At 41.9% G+C, this 13,242-nt stretch overlaps 1 protein-coding gene across 3 annotated transcripts in view; it reads left to right on the top strand.

Annotated features, from left to right (window-relative positions):
- The window catches only part of LOC130292047 (uncharacterized), a 43,780-nt gene that overhangs the window by 5,043 nt on the left and 25,495 nt on the right, over positions 1–13,242 (top strand). The window contains exon 1 of one of the 3 annotated variants that reach the window (XM_056541490.1): positions 6,269–6,376. The exons of 1 other annotated variant lie outside the window; for it this stretch is intronic. The gene's annotated coding sequence lies outside the window, so the exon portion shown is untranslated. Of the gene's footprint in view, positions 1–6,268; positions 6,377–11,881; positions 11,987–13,242 lie in introns of those variants that run through there. One more of the 3 variants, XM_056541489.1, reaches the window with a different exon arrangement.

Here is a 13,242-nt window from a genome sequence, read left to right as displayed (position 1 = left end):
GGCTGTCCGGGCATGCTGGGAATTGTAGTTTTGCAAAAGCTGGGGGCATCCCTACTAGAGATGAGCGAACTTACAGTAAATTCGATTCGTCACGAACTTCTCGGCTCAGCAGTTGATGACTTTATCCTGCATAAATTAGTTCAGCTTTCAGGGGCTCCGGTGGGCTGGAAAAGGTGAATACATTCCTAGGAAAGAGTCTCCTAGGACTATATCCACCTTTTCCAGCCCATCGGAGCACCGGAAAGCTGAACTAATTTATGCAGGAAAAGTCATCAACTGCCGAGCCGAGAAGTTCGTGACGAATCGAATTTACTGTAAGTTCGCTCATCTCTAATCCCTACTTGGGAAACACTGACCTATTCTACAAACCACTATATAGTTTAACATTCTGGGAGTTGTAGTTTTGCAACAGCTGGAGGCACCCCTGGTTGGGAATGTTGACCTATTCTACATCCCACTATATAGTTTCACATGCTGGGAGTTGTAGTTTTGCAACAGCTGGAGGCACCCCTGGTTGGGAAACGCTGACCTATTCTACATACCACTATATAGTTTCACATGCTGGGAGATGAGGTTTTGCAACAGCTGGAGGCACCCCTGGTTGGGAAACACTGACCTATTCTACATCCCACTATATAGTTTCACATGCTGGGAGTTGTAGTTTTGCAACAGCTGGAGGCACCCCTGGTCTGGAAACACTGACCTATTCTACATACCACTATATAGTTTCACATGCTGGGAGTTGTAGTTTTGCAACAGCTGGAGGCACCCCTGGTTGGGAAACGCTGACCTATTCTACATACCACTATATAGTTTCACATGCTGGGACATGAGGTTTTGCAACAGCTGGAGGCACCCCTGGTTGGGAAACATGACCTATTCTACATACCACTATATAGTTTCACATGCTGGGAGATGAGGTTTTGCAACAGCTGGAGGCACCCCTTGTTGGGAAACGCTGACCTATTCTACATACCACTATATAGTTTCACATGCTGGGAGATGAGGTTTTGCAACAGCTGGAGGCACCCCTGGTTGGGAAACGCTGACCTATTCTACATACCACTATATAGTTTCACATGCTGGGAGATGAGGTTTTGCAACAGCTGGAGGCACCCCTGGTTGGGAAACACTGACCTATTCTACATACCACTATATAGTTTCACATGCTGGGAGATGAGGTTTTGCAACAGCTGGAGGCACCCCTGGTTGGGAAACGCTGATCTATTCTACATACCACTATATAGTTTCACATGCTGGGAGATGAGGTTTTGCAACAGCTGGAGGTACCCCTGGTTGGGAAACACTGACATATTCTACATACCACTATATAGTTTCACATGCTGGGAGATGAGGTTTTGCAACAGCTGGAGGCACCCCTGGTTGGGAAACGCTGACCTATTCTACATACCACTATATAGTTTCACATGCTGGGAGATGAGGTTTTGCAACAGCTGGAGGCACCCCTGGTTGAGAAACGCTGACCTATTCTACATACCACTATATAGTTTCACATGCTGGGAGATGAGGTTTTGCAACAGCTGGAGGCACCCCTGGTTGGGAAACGCTGACCTATTCTACATACCACTATATAGTTTCACATGCTGGGAGATGAGGTTTTGCAACAGCTGGAGGCACCCCTGGTTGGGAAACGCTGACCTATTCTACATACCACTATATAGTTTCACATGCTGGGAGATGAGGTTTTGCAACAGCTGGAGGCACCCCTGGTTGAGAAACGCTGACCTATTCTACATACCACTATATAGTTTCACATGCTGGGAGATGAGGTTTTGCAACAGCTGGAGGCACCCCTGGTTGGGAAACGCTGACCTATTCTACATACCACTATATAGTTTCACATGCTGGGAGATGAGGTTTTGCAACAGCTGGAGGCACCCCTGGTTGGGAAACGCTGACCTATTCTACATACCACTATATAGTTTCACATGCTGGGAGATGAGGTTTTGCAACAGCTGGAGGCACCCCTGGTTGAGAAACGCTGACCTATTCTACATACCACTATATAGTTTCACATGCTGGGAGATGAGGTTTTGCAACAGCTGGAGGCACCCCTGGTTGGGAAACGCTGACCTATTCTACATACCACTATATAGTTTCACATGCTGGGAGATGAGGTTTTGCAACAGCTGGAGGCACCCCAGGTTGGGAAACACTGACCTATTCTACATACCACTATATAGTTTCACATGCTGGGAGATGAGGTTTTGCAACAGCTGGAGGCACCCCTGGTTGGGAAACGCTGACCTATTCTACATACCACTATATAGTTTCACATGCTGGGAGATGAGGTTTTGCAACAGCTGGAGGCACCCCTGGTTGAGAAACGCTGACCTATTCTACATACCACTATATAGTTTCACATGCTGGGAGATGAGGTTTTGCAACAGCTGGAGGCACCCCTGGTTGGGAAACGCTGACCTATTCTACATACCACTATATAGTTTCACATGCTGGGAGATGAGGTTTTGCAACAGCTGGAGGCACCCCAGGTTGGGAAACACTGACCTATTCTACATACCACTATATAGTTTCACATGCTGGGAGATGAGGTTTTGCAACAGCTGGAGGCACCCCTGGTTGGGAAACGCTGACCTATTCTACATACCACTATATAGTTTCACATGCTGGGAGATGAGGTTTTGCAACAGCTGGAGGCACCCCTGGTTGAGAAACGCTGACCTATTCTACATACCACTATATAGTTTCACATGCTGGGAGATGAGGTTTTGCAACAGCTGGAGGCACCCCTGGTTGGGAAACGCTGACCTATTCTACATACCACTATATAGTTTCACATGCTGGGAGATGAGGTTTTGCAACAGCTGGAGGCACCCCAGGTTGGGAAACACTGACCTATTCTACATACCACTATATAGTTTCACATGCTGGGAGATGAGGTTTTGCAACAGCTGGAGGCACCCCAGGTTGGGAAACACTGACCTATTCTACATACCACTATATAGTTTCACATGCTGGGAGATGAGGTTTTGCAACAGCTGGAGGCACCCCAGGTTGGGAAACACTGACCTATTCTACATACCACTATATAGTTTCACATGCTGGGAGATGAGGTTTTGCAACAGCTGGAGGCACCCCTGGTTGGGAACCACTGACCTTTTCTACATACCACTATATAGTTTCACATGCTGGAAGTTGTAGTTTTCCTTTGGCGCAGCTACTGAGCCACAAACCGTATCAGGGCATGCTGGGAGTTGTAGTTAGTTACTAACTGCAACTGCCGAATTTAATAAAAAATAATAATAAATAAATAAAAAAAAGCGATCAAAAAGTCCCATCAAAACAAAAATGGTTCTGTTAAAAACTACAGATCGGCGTGCAAAAAATTAGCCCCCATATAGGCCCGTATAGGAAGAAATAAAAAAGTTATAGGGGTCAGAATAGGTCAGAATACTCCCCGCCATGTTGTGTAATGCTCTGCAAGAGTCTAAGGCAGTGTTTCCCAACCAGGGTGCCTCCAGCTGTTGCAAAACTACAACTCCCAGCATGCCCGGACAGCCAACGGCTGTCCGGGCATGCTGGGAGTTGTAGTTTTGCAACAGCTGGAGGCACCCTGGTTGGGAAACACTGGTCTAAGGATCTGTTTATCCATTAAACATAGTACTTGTGCTTATACCATTGTCCCGTGGAAGCTTCTCGGCTGTAAGTACATGATCCTGACATGGGTGTGCCCCATTTATAGAACAGCAGTTTAGCTTCAGGCAGCCATACCCATTAAATAGCTATCACCCCTGATGCCCCTATAACGGGCATTGAGCTCTACCAGCCTAACATGGCAATTGCTTATCTCCTTCTGGAAGAATAGGATATGATGACGCCAATGTAAAAAATTGTCATTAAAGGGGTATTTTTTTATTTTTTTTTAAATCAACTGGTGCCAGAAAGTTAAACAAATTTGTAAATTACTTCTATTATAAAATCTTTACCCTTCCAGTACTTATTAGCAGCTGTATGCTACAGAGGAAAATCTTTTCTTTTTGAATTTCTTTTTTGTCTTGTCCACAGTGCTCTCTGCTGACACCTGATGCCCGTATCAGGAACTATCCAGAGCAGGAGAAAATCCCCATAGCAAACCTATGCTGCTCTGGACAGTTCCTGACACGGACAGAGGTGTCAGCAGAGAGCACTGTGGACAAGACAAAAAAAAAGAAATTCAAAAAGAAAAGAATTTCCTCGGTAGCATACAGCTGCTAATAAATACTGAAAGGATTAAGATTTTTAAATAGGAGCAATTTACAAATCTGTTTAACTTCCTGGCACCAGTTCATTAAAAAAAAAAAAAGTTTTCCACTGGAGTACCCCTTTAAGTCCACACATTAAAAAGAATTCTGTGTAAATCCGAAATAATCTTATCAGAATGGGTCATTGGAGGTACAATGGCCAAAGTGTGATCTTTTGGGGTGGAAATCTACATATTAGATAAGGGGATAGCAGTGGAACAATAGACTCTTATGTGTTTGTTTATGACTATTCAAAAAGAAGCTTATCCCTTATCACCTGCTGTCCGAATTAGGAAATTATCAGTCACTTACAGAGAACTTTTTTTGACTAGAAGAAGAGGCCCTGTAACTCCCTTTTTGGCACACGCAACATATATCTGCTTGCCTCATCTGTAGGATTGTTATTAGAGATGAGCGAATTTACAGTAAATTCGATTCGTCACGAACTTCTCGGCTCGGCAGTTGATGACTTTTCCTGCATAAATTAGTTCAGCTTTCCGGTGCTCCGATGGGCTGGAAAAGGTGGATACAGCCCTAGGAGACTCTTTCCTAGGAATGTATCCACCTTTTCCAGCCCACCGGAGCACCCGAAAGCTGAACTAATTTACGCAGGAAAAGTCATCAACTGCCGAGCCGAGAAGTTCGTGACGAATTGAATTTACTGTAAGTTCGCTCATCTCTAATTGTTATATTGGCGGGGAATCTGTTATCCATTTTGTAGAAGTCTTGTGGCGCTTTTTTTTTTCCGTTTTTCGTTTTACTATCTCTATTTTAAAATAATCCTGAAATATTGCGCACTTTTAATTCTGGCCGCCACTAGACCTGAAAGCTGAGACTTCATGTTCTGTATAGGTAATTTCCCAGCAGTCTCCTCCTTATCAATACAAGAGTACAATGAAAGGTGACATGAGTGGATTAATAACAAAAGGTACACACTATAGCTGTTCCTCCCAGATCAGCCTCCCCCTCCCTCTAGGAGGACCTAGAGCAGTGGTCTTCTAGCTGCGTCCCTCCAGATGTTGCAAAACTACAACTCCCAGCATGCCCGGACAGCCAACGGCTGTCCGGGCATGCTGGGAATTGTAGTTTTGCAACATCTGGAGGTCCGCAGGTTGAAGACCACTGACCTAGAGCATGCCAAAGGTTAAAGGGGTATTCCAGGCAAAAACTTTTTTACATATATCAACTGGATCCAGAAAGTTAAACAGATTTGTAAATTACTTCTATAAAAAAAAAAAAATCTTAATCCTTTCAGTACTTATGAGCTTCTGAAGTCGAGTTGTTCTTTTCTGTCTAAATCCTCTCTGATGACACCTGTCTCGGGAAACGCCCAGTTTAAAAGCAAATTCCCAAACTGGGCGTTTCCCGAGACACATGTCATCAGAGAGCACTTAGACAGAAAAGAACAACCTTAACTTCAGATGCTCATAAGTACTGAAAGGATTAAGATTTTTTTTTAATAGAGGTAATTTACAAATCTGTATAACTTTCTGGAGCCAGTTGATATATATAAAAAAGTTTTTTCCTGGATAACCCCTTTAAGGAGCTGTCCCATATCAATGGCGCATCTCTAATCTTATGTTGCCTCTATGTCCATGGGGCTGGCTGTAAAGCATATCTCTAAATGTTGTTAAAAACAGCTCAGGCAAGATGGCTGCCTCCATATTATTGTACAAAAAATATTGTACGAAATAAAAAAAAAAGATTTCATTTAGAAAATAGAAACAGATTACGGTAGACATAGATTTCATTTTCTGGCTTTAAGACAGCCTAAAAATTGCCAGATCTATTTAAGGAAATCTGTCACCAATTTCACCTGCACTAATCTGTTTGTACGGACAGGTGGTGCAGGTGACACTGATGACAACCATACTTACCTGATCCCATTCCGTGCTCCAGTTCTCTCGCTATTTTCTTCTGTTCCTTCCATTCCGGGGCCGACTTGGAGCATGGGCGGAGCTTTGTGACATCATCGCTGCTGTTTGCTAGCAGTGGGATCCAGCAGGGAAGCAGGAGCAGTGACGTCAGGAAGCTCCGCCCATGCTCCAAGTCTGCCCCGGAACAGAAGAAACGGAAGAAGAAAGCAAGAGAACAGGAGCACGGAACAGGATCAGGTTAGTATGGTTGTCATCATTGTCTCCTGCACTACCAGTCAGTACCAATAGGTTAGTGCAGGTGACACTGAGGACAGATTTCCTTTAAGAAATCGTCTCCCTCTTAATAAATTTGGCATGTTTCATTCCAACAATCTTCATTGTAAAAGTGGCTTATGAAATAGTGTTCTTAAAGGGGTACTCCGGTGAAAAACTTTTTTTTTTTTTTTTAAATCAACTGGTGCCAGAAAGTTAAACAGATTTGTAAATTACTTCTATTAAAAAATCTTAATTCTTCCTTTACTTATTAGTTGCTGAATACTACAGTGGAAATTCTTTTCTGTTTGAAACACAGAGCTCTCTGCTGACATCATGAGCACAGTGCTCTCTGCTGACATCTCTGTCCATTTTAGGAACTGTCCAGGACAGCATATGTTTGCTATGGGGATTTCCTTTTACCCTGGACAGTTCCTAAAAATGGACAGAGATGTCAGCAGAGAGCACTGTGCTCGTGATTCAGCAGAGAGCTCTGTGTTTCAAACAGAAAAAAATTCCACTGTAGTATTCAGCAGCTAATAAGTACAGGAAGGATTAAGATTTTTTTAATAGAAGTAATTTACAAATCTTGTTTAACTTTCTGGCACCAGTTGATTTAAAAAAAAAAAAAAGTTTTTCACCGGAGTACCCCTTTAATTAATCTTTCCCCATTGTCTTGTGGAATTTGTTTTGCATTTTTTTGCAGTTTATTGCAACAATGACCTGATGCGTTCAAAATATGAGGCTTAGGCCTCTTTCACACTACCGTTATGCTCCTGTAAAAACTCCCGTCATGAACTCCCGCCAGAAAGTCCATAAAACGGCCGTCAAAAAATCCCATTCATGTCGCTCCTTTAGCATCAGTTATGTCCCGTTATGACTAATGTCCGTTATTTTTGATAATAATGGCGCATATACAAATTTTTTTCTCGTCAAAATAACGGTGGAATAACGGATGTTAGAATTGTAACATTGAAGTCTATGGCTGACAGATGTTCACAAAGAACATCCGTTAGCGCCCATTATTTTCACCTTTCATTATGATCAGTTATTGCTACTGAGCATGCTCAGTACAGCATTACAACCAGAAGGGGTTAAAACGGACATAAAATAACAGACTATAACGGTGCATGACGGATGAAATAACAGGTGATAACGGATGGAACATGTCCGTTATTTTGACAGAATGCCAGTTAAAATAACGGACATTGGTCATTCGTTAGCATCCGTTATGTTCATTTATTTTGTCTATTTTTTATGACCTCATTCAGCAGAAAAACGGAATGCAGGAACATGACGGTAGTGTGAAAGAAGCCTTTGTTTTCAGTTTCATACTAATATGGTCAGTAGGGGGCACTGTTTGTATTACAGTTTGTGGATACCTGTGAAGATATTATTAAGTGGGGCTATAAGGCTATTAGGATTAGTGTTGCTCGCGAATATTCGCAATACGAATTTTATTTGCGAATATCGCATATTTGCAAATTCGCGAATATTCGTGAATATAGCACTATATATTCGTAATTACGAATATTCGGGTTTTTTCTTTCACAGTACACATCACAGTGATCATCCCTCTCTGCTTCCAGCTTGTGTGGTGTAAAGAAGGCTCTAATACTACTGTGTCAGACTGGTGTGTGGATTTTCGCATATGCAAATTTTTGCTTGTACATGTTTTTATATGCAAATTTTCGCATATGTTTATTTTCGCATACGCGAATATTTGCATATTCGAAAATAAAACGCCAATATTCGCGAATATATGACGAATATTCGTCCATATATTCGCGAATATTCGCGAATTCGAATATGGCCTATGCCGCTCAACACTAATTAGGATCACACTACTAAAACAGTCAGCACTAGGACCACATGTACATTGCTTTCCCCATAGACAGCAATGTATTTCAAGTTGATTCCGCAGAAAGAATGAGCAAGATCGTTTTTTCGGCAGCAGAATTTCAGCGTCCGCCGCTGAAATTCTGTAATGTGCACTGTGCGGTGGAATCCCTTTTGCCAGCAATGGGATTCTGCTGCACCGGAATTTCCAAGTGGAATTTCAAAGCAGAATTCCACTTGAAAATTCCATAGTGTGAACCTTGTCTAACCCTTTACTTTGAATTTGGTTATGTTGGAGGAGCTCAATGCTTTACTACAGTGGTCTCCAAACTGTGGCCCTCCAGATGTTGCAAAACAACAACTCCCAGCTTGCTGGGAGTTGTTGTTTTGCAACATCTGGAGGGCCACAGTTTGCCGACCAGTGCTTTACTACAATGGTGCCCCTGAGACATTTCTTGGGATGTCAGGTGAAGGGGTAAACTTTTTCTTGGTACACTAGTGCAAAGGAAAAAGTGGTGCAAATGTCTCTAGTGAACAATCATCTAATTTCTTTAATTTTCAAATTAACCCTCGATATTCCTAAACTGTACCCCATTCTCCCCCATCTATAGTGCTTTCTGCGGACACCTGTGTCTGTCTCAGGAACTGTCCAGAGCAAGAGAGGTTTGCTATGGGGGTTTGCTTCTACTCTGTACAGTTCCTGAGACAGACAGAGGTGTCAGCAGAGAGCACTGTGGTCAGACAGAAAAGAACAACTCAACTTCAGCAGCTGATAAGTACTGGAAGGATTAATATTTTTTTTTAAATAGAAGTAATTTACAAATCTGTTTAACTTATTGGAGCCAGTTGATATGGAAAAAAAAATTTTTTCACTGGAATACCCCTTTAAGTAACACAGGTCCTGCCGGTCAGTCACCCTTTACACTGACCTGGATATTCATAGAGATCACACAGTATTCTTGCCTTGTAAACATAATTGGCAGTTGCCAAAATTCTCATAAACCTGGCCACATGAAAGGAGGAAAAAGTGTAATCTTCTCTATAAGCGTATAAAGAGAGGGTTGTGCCAACATGGCCGCTTCACATGTCAAGCCCCACGCCTACAGCCAGCTATAAAATACTACATGCAGGCGACGAGCAGACACGACCTTTGTCACATAACGCTGCCTCTTTATTTCTCTCCGCCGTGATGCAGTTTTGTTGACCTTTTTGATTTTTTTTTACAAAAATATTACGTATTATCATAGGCATTTTTTTTTGCCATTTTATCCTATCATAGGTCATGTGATTCTCTTTCATCATGTTCCCCCAAGGATTTCCATTAAAGAAATTTTGCAATTGCGCTAGAATTCCGCACAGAAAAGCAGACTGCAGATTTTTTCGCAGTTTTGCAGAATTTGAGCGAAATTTTGACGGAATTCCAGCGAAAGTTCTGTGCGAATTCTGCCGAAATTCCAAAGCCCTATTGACCTAAGACAGGTCTTATATTTTAGCGAAATGCGGAAATTCCCAGGCAAAAATTCCGCTGTGTGAATGGGGCAGCGGAATCCCATTAAACTTAATGAACGAGATTTATCAAAACCTGTCCAGAGGAAAAGTTGCCCAGTTGCCCATAGCAACCAATCAGATTGCCTCTTTCTTTTTTTAACAAGGCCTCTGAAAAATGAAAGAAAGCATCTGATTGGTTGCTATGGGCAACTAGGCAACTTTTCCTCTGAACAGGTTTCAAAGGGGTACTCCAGTGGAAAACAAACTTTTTAAAATCAATTGGTGCCAGAAAGTTAAACAGATTTGTAAATTACTTTTATTTAAAAATCTTAATCCTTCCAGTACTTATCAGCTGCTGTATGCTCCACAGGAAGTCCTTTTATTTTTGAATTTCTTTTCTGTCTGACCACAGTGCTCGCTGCTGACACCTCTGTCCATGTCAGGAACTGTCTGGGGCAGGATAGGTTTGCTATGGGGATTTGCTCCTGCTCTGGACAGTTCCTGACATGGACAGAGGTGTCAGCAAAGAGCACTGTGGTCAGACAGAAAGGAAATTTAAAAAGAAAAGAACTTCCTTGGAACATACAGCAGCTGATAAGTACTGGAAGGGTTAAGATTTTTAAATAGAAGTAATTTACAAATCTGTTTAACTTTCTGGCACCAGTTGATTTAAGAAGAGAAAATGTTTTCCACCAGAGTACCCCTTTAATAAATCTCCCCTACTGTGCAGTCAATTTTGGCAGAATTTCCCCTGTGTGAATATAACCTTAGGGGAACATACATGTACACTTTTTTTTCCATCTATAGAAACCTATGGAAGGAAAAACATCACTGTTTCTTGAAAAAACTGCCCGGAGCATAGTGCGATTTTGAAAATCTGCCACTAAGCCTAACAACAACACCAGAGGGTGAAAAAAATGCAAAAAAAAAAGCCTTCTGGGTAAGGCATTTTATATTTCCTTTTTGACTCCCAGTTAACATCTGGGCGCAGCGTTTCTGACCCCTAAAAAATCTTTACATGTTTTTAGCCTCATGAGAAGAAAGAAACTCCCACATTTCCCTTGAATGTCAATGATCAGTCAGTGCCCAATCTCTCCTGCTACTTGTAACTACAACTCCCCACATGTTCCTTTGTTGTAATCATTTCCAGTGAAGTGAACCATTCACATTCCACTTTGTAGAATGTCATTTGTTTGTAAAAAAGAAAAATAGGTTTCCTGTCGCTGAAGTCATTCATTGTTATTGTTTTTTGTGTGTATGACGTATGTATGGAAAATTAAAGGAACCGTCCAGGTAAAATCTTGCTAGCACTATACCCAGTACATGTCCTCCTGTGTTATAATTGGGGGCATGGCCTAGAGCGGTGGTCTCCAACCTGCGGACCTCCAGATGTTGCAAAACTACAACTCCCAGCATGTCCGGACAGCCAATGGCTGTCTGGGCATGCTGGGAGTTGTAGTTTTGCAATGTGGTGAGCTTGAGGGGTGTAAGGTGAACAGGGGTGTTGCAGAGTAGTGATGCAGGGTGTAGCATTAACACTTGATTGTCGTGACGCCAGGGTGCGGGCTTCCTCTATGTATATGTCCTACCGCCACCAGTCCCAGGAATGACAGGGAGGAATAAAGGATTGTCCACAGCAGAGGTTGTAGTAAACCAAGAATGAACTTTACTGCAGATTTTATGCAAGTGCAGATAATACACAGTCTTTTGATAAGAGGACCGTAATACAGGCTCCTCACAGGTTTGTAGTGAAATGAGTTTTGACTTTGCTGTCCGCTATGCCACTGAATTTAGGGGTAGTTTTAGGTTCAGTAGTCATGTAGGATTTGTAGGTTTTTGAGCTGGATTAACTCTCGCTTTAGATGGCTGCTGAAGTGGAAGGATTCAGGCCTAGATTGTCTTGAAGCTGTAATAACAGATCTGCTTAGCTTGATAGTCGGGAACTAAGAGAGTGAATTGAGTGGCAGCAGCCCCTTATATATGAAGGGGGCAGGATCAAAGCTCATTGGTTTGGCAAACCTGTCAGTCCTGACCTAAAGCATTATGGGCATATCACATGACCCATCACATGACCCAGAGGTCCTTGAACCTTAGCATAACACAATTATTAACGGTCACATGACCTAAGGTCCTGTACATTATTACACTATGACAAAATATATTAACTATATACATTTTTGTATAGCATTATGAGGCGACTAGGGGTTAACCCATCAGGAGAGCCCTGAAAGCATGGAGGAACTCTGACTGTTGGGACTTACGACAAAGGTACGGGACAAAGTCCAGTACCGGGACACCACAGCAACATCTGGAGGTCCACAGGTTACAGATCACTGGCTTAGAGATTCAGAGTGCTCCAATGAGTAAATCTTTGTAGTCCCCTCAGACCCTGCACTAGACATAACACAGTTTTGCCCGGAGTGTTCCTTTACTATTGTTTATCAAACTGAAGTCAAAGTTGCTGAGGAATGGCTGAGCCTTGTAGTTCTAATACAGTCACAGTGTGTATCTTACCATTCACAGCGGTTTTATGTCTTTTAAGGGTCTATTCACACGTACAGTATCCTGCACATATTTGGAGTGCTGGATTTGAATGAAAAACTACTTTCTTTTTAAATCAACTGGTGCCAGAACGTTAAACAGATTTGTAAATTAGAAAAAAGTAGAAAAAGGCCAGCACGGCTGAATGAAATCTTCCAAACTTTATTCACGAATCCTCGTTAAAAACCTTCATGGTGGCAGAAAGACACGGACATATACAAAAGTAGAAAAATTGCACATGGAAAAACAGTCCCAAACAAGGCTGACGCGTTTCAGGTTGCTATACCCTTACTCATAGCTTGCCAATACTCAAATGAGAATGCCTTATATACTACAAGGCCATCCCTTCCATTAGGAAGGGGAGGGACATCTTATGTCAGTGTGCAATCCAACACAAGTAAAACCAGGAAAATACATGTATCATTAAAAAACTCACATATAAAATCCAATGGGACTATATAACAGCTATGAGAAACAAAACCAGTGATGGACTTTTTAGTAATGTAGTATTAAGTCCGTCTTGTTATTCAGACCATGCGGATATGTGCAATTCATAAATCCACATAATCTCTCTATTATGAAGAATACGTATAAGATCACCTCCTCTTTTACTTCTTTTGATTTTTTCAATGCCATAAAAACCCAAGGACAATATGTCTGAATTATGTTTAAGAAAACATTTTTTGAGACATTAGTATATGTACTTTTGTATATGTCCGTGTCTTTCTGCCACCATGAAGGTTTTTAACGAGGATTCGTGAATAAAGTTTTGAAGATTTCATTCAGCCTTGCTGGCCTTTTTCTACTTTTTTCTGCTTTGGTTGGAGGTAGCCGTGCATGCCCCAGGTGAGCTGAGACTCTTTTTCTCTTTCAGATTTGTAAATTACTTCTATTTTAAAAAAAATAAAAAATCTTAATCCTTCCAGTACTTATCAGCTGCTGTATGCTCCACAGGAAGTTCTTTTCTTTTTAAATTTCTTTTC

Source organism: Hyla sarda, chromosome 9 (assembly GCF_029499605.1).
Source record: "Hyla sarda isolate aHylSar1 chromosome 9, aHylSar1.hap1, whole genome shotgun sequence".
In the NCBI taxonomy this organism is placed as follows: Eukaryota; Metazoa; Chordata; class Amphibia; order Anura; family Hylidae; genus Hyla; species Hyla sarda.
The sequence above is the reverse complement of the archived record's forward strand: the minus strand, read 5'-3'. Positions and strand labels throughout refer to the sequence as shown.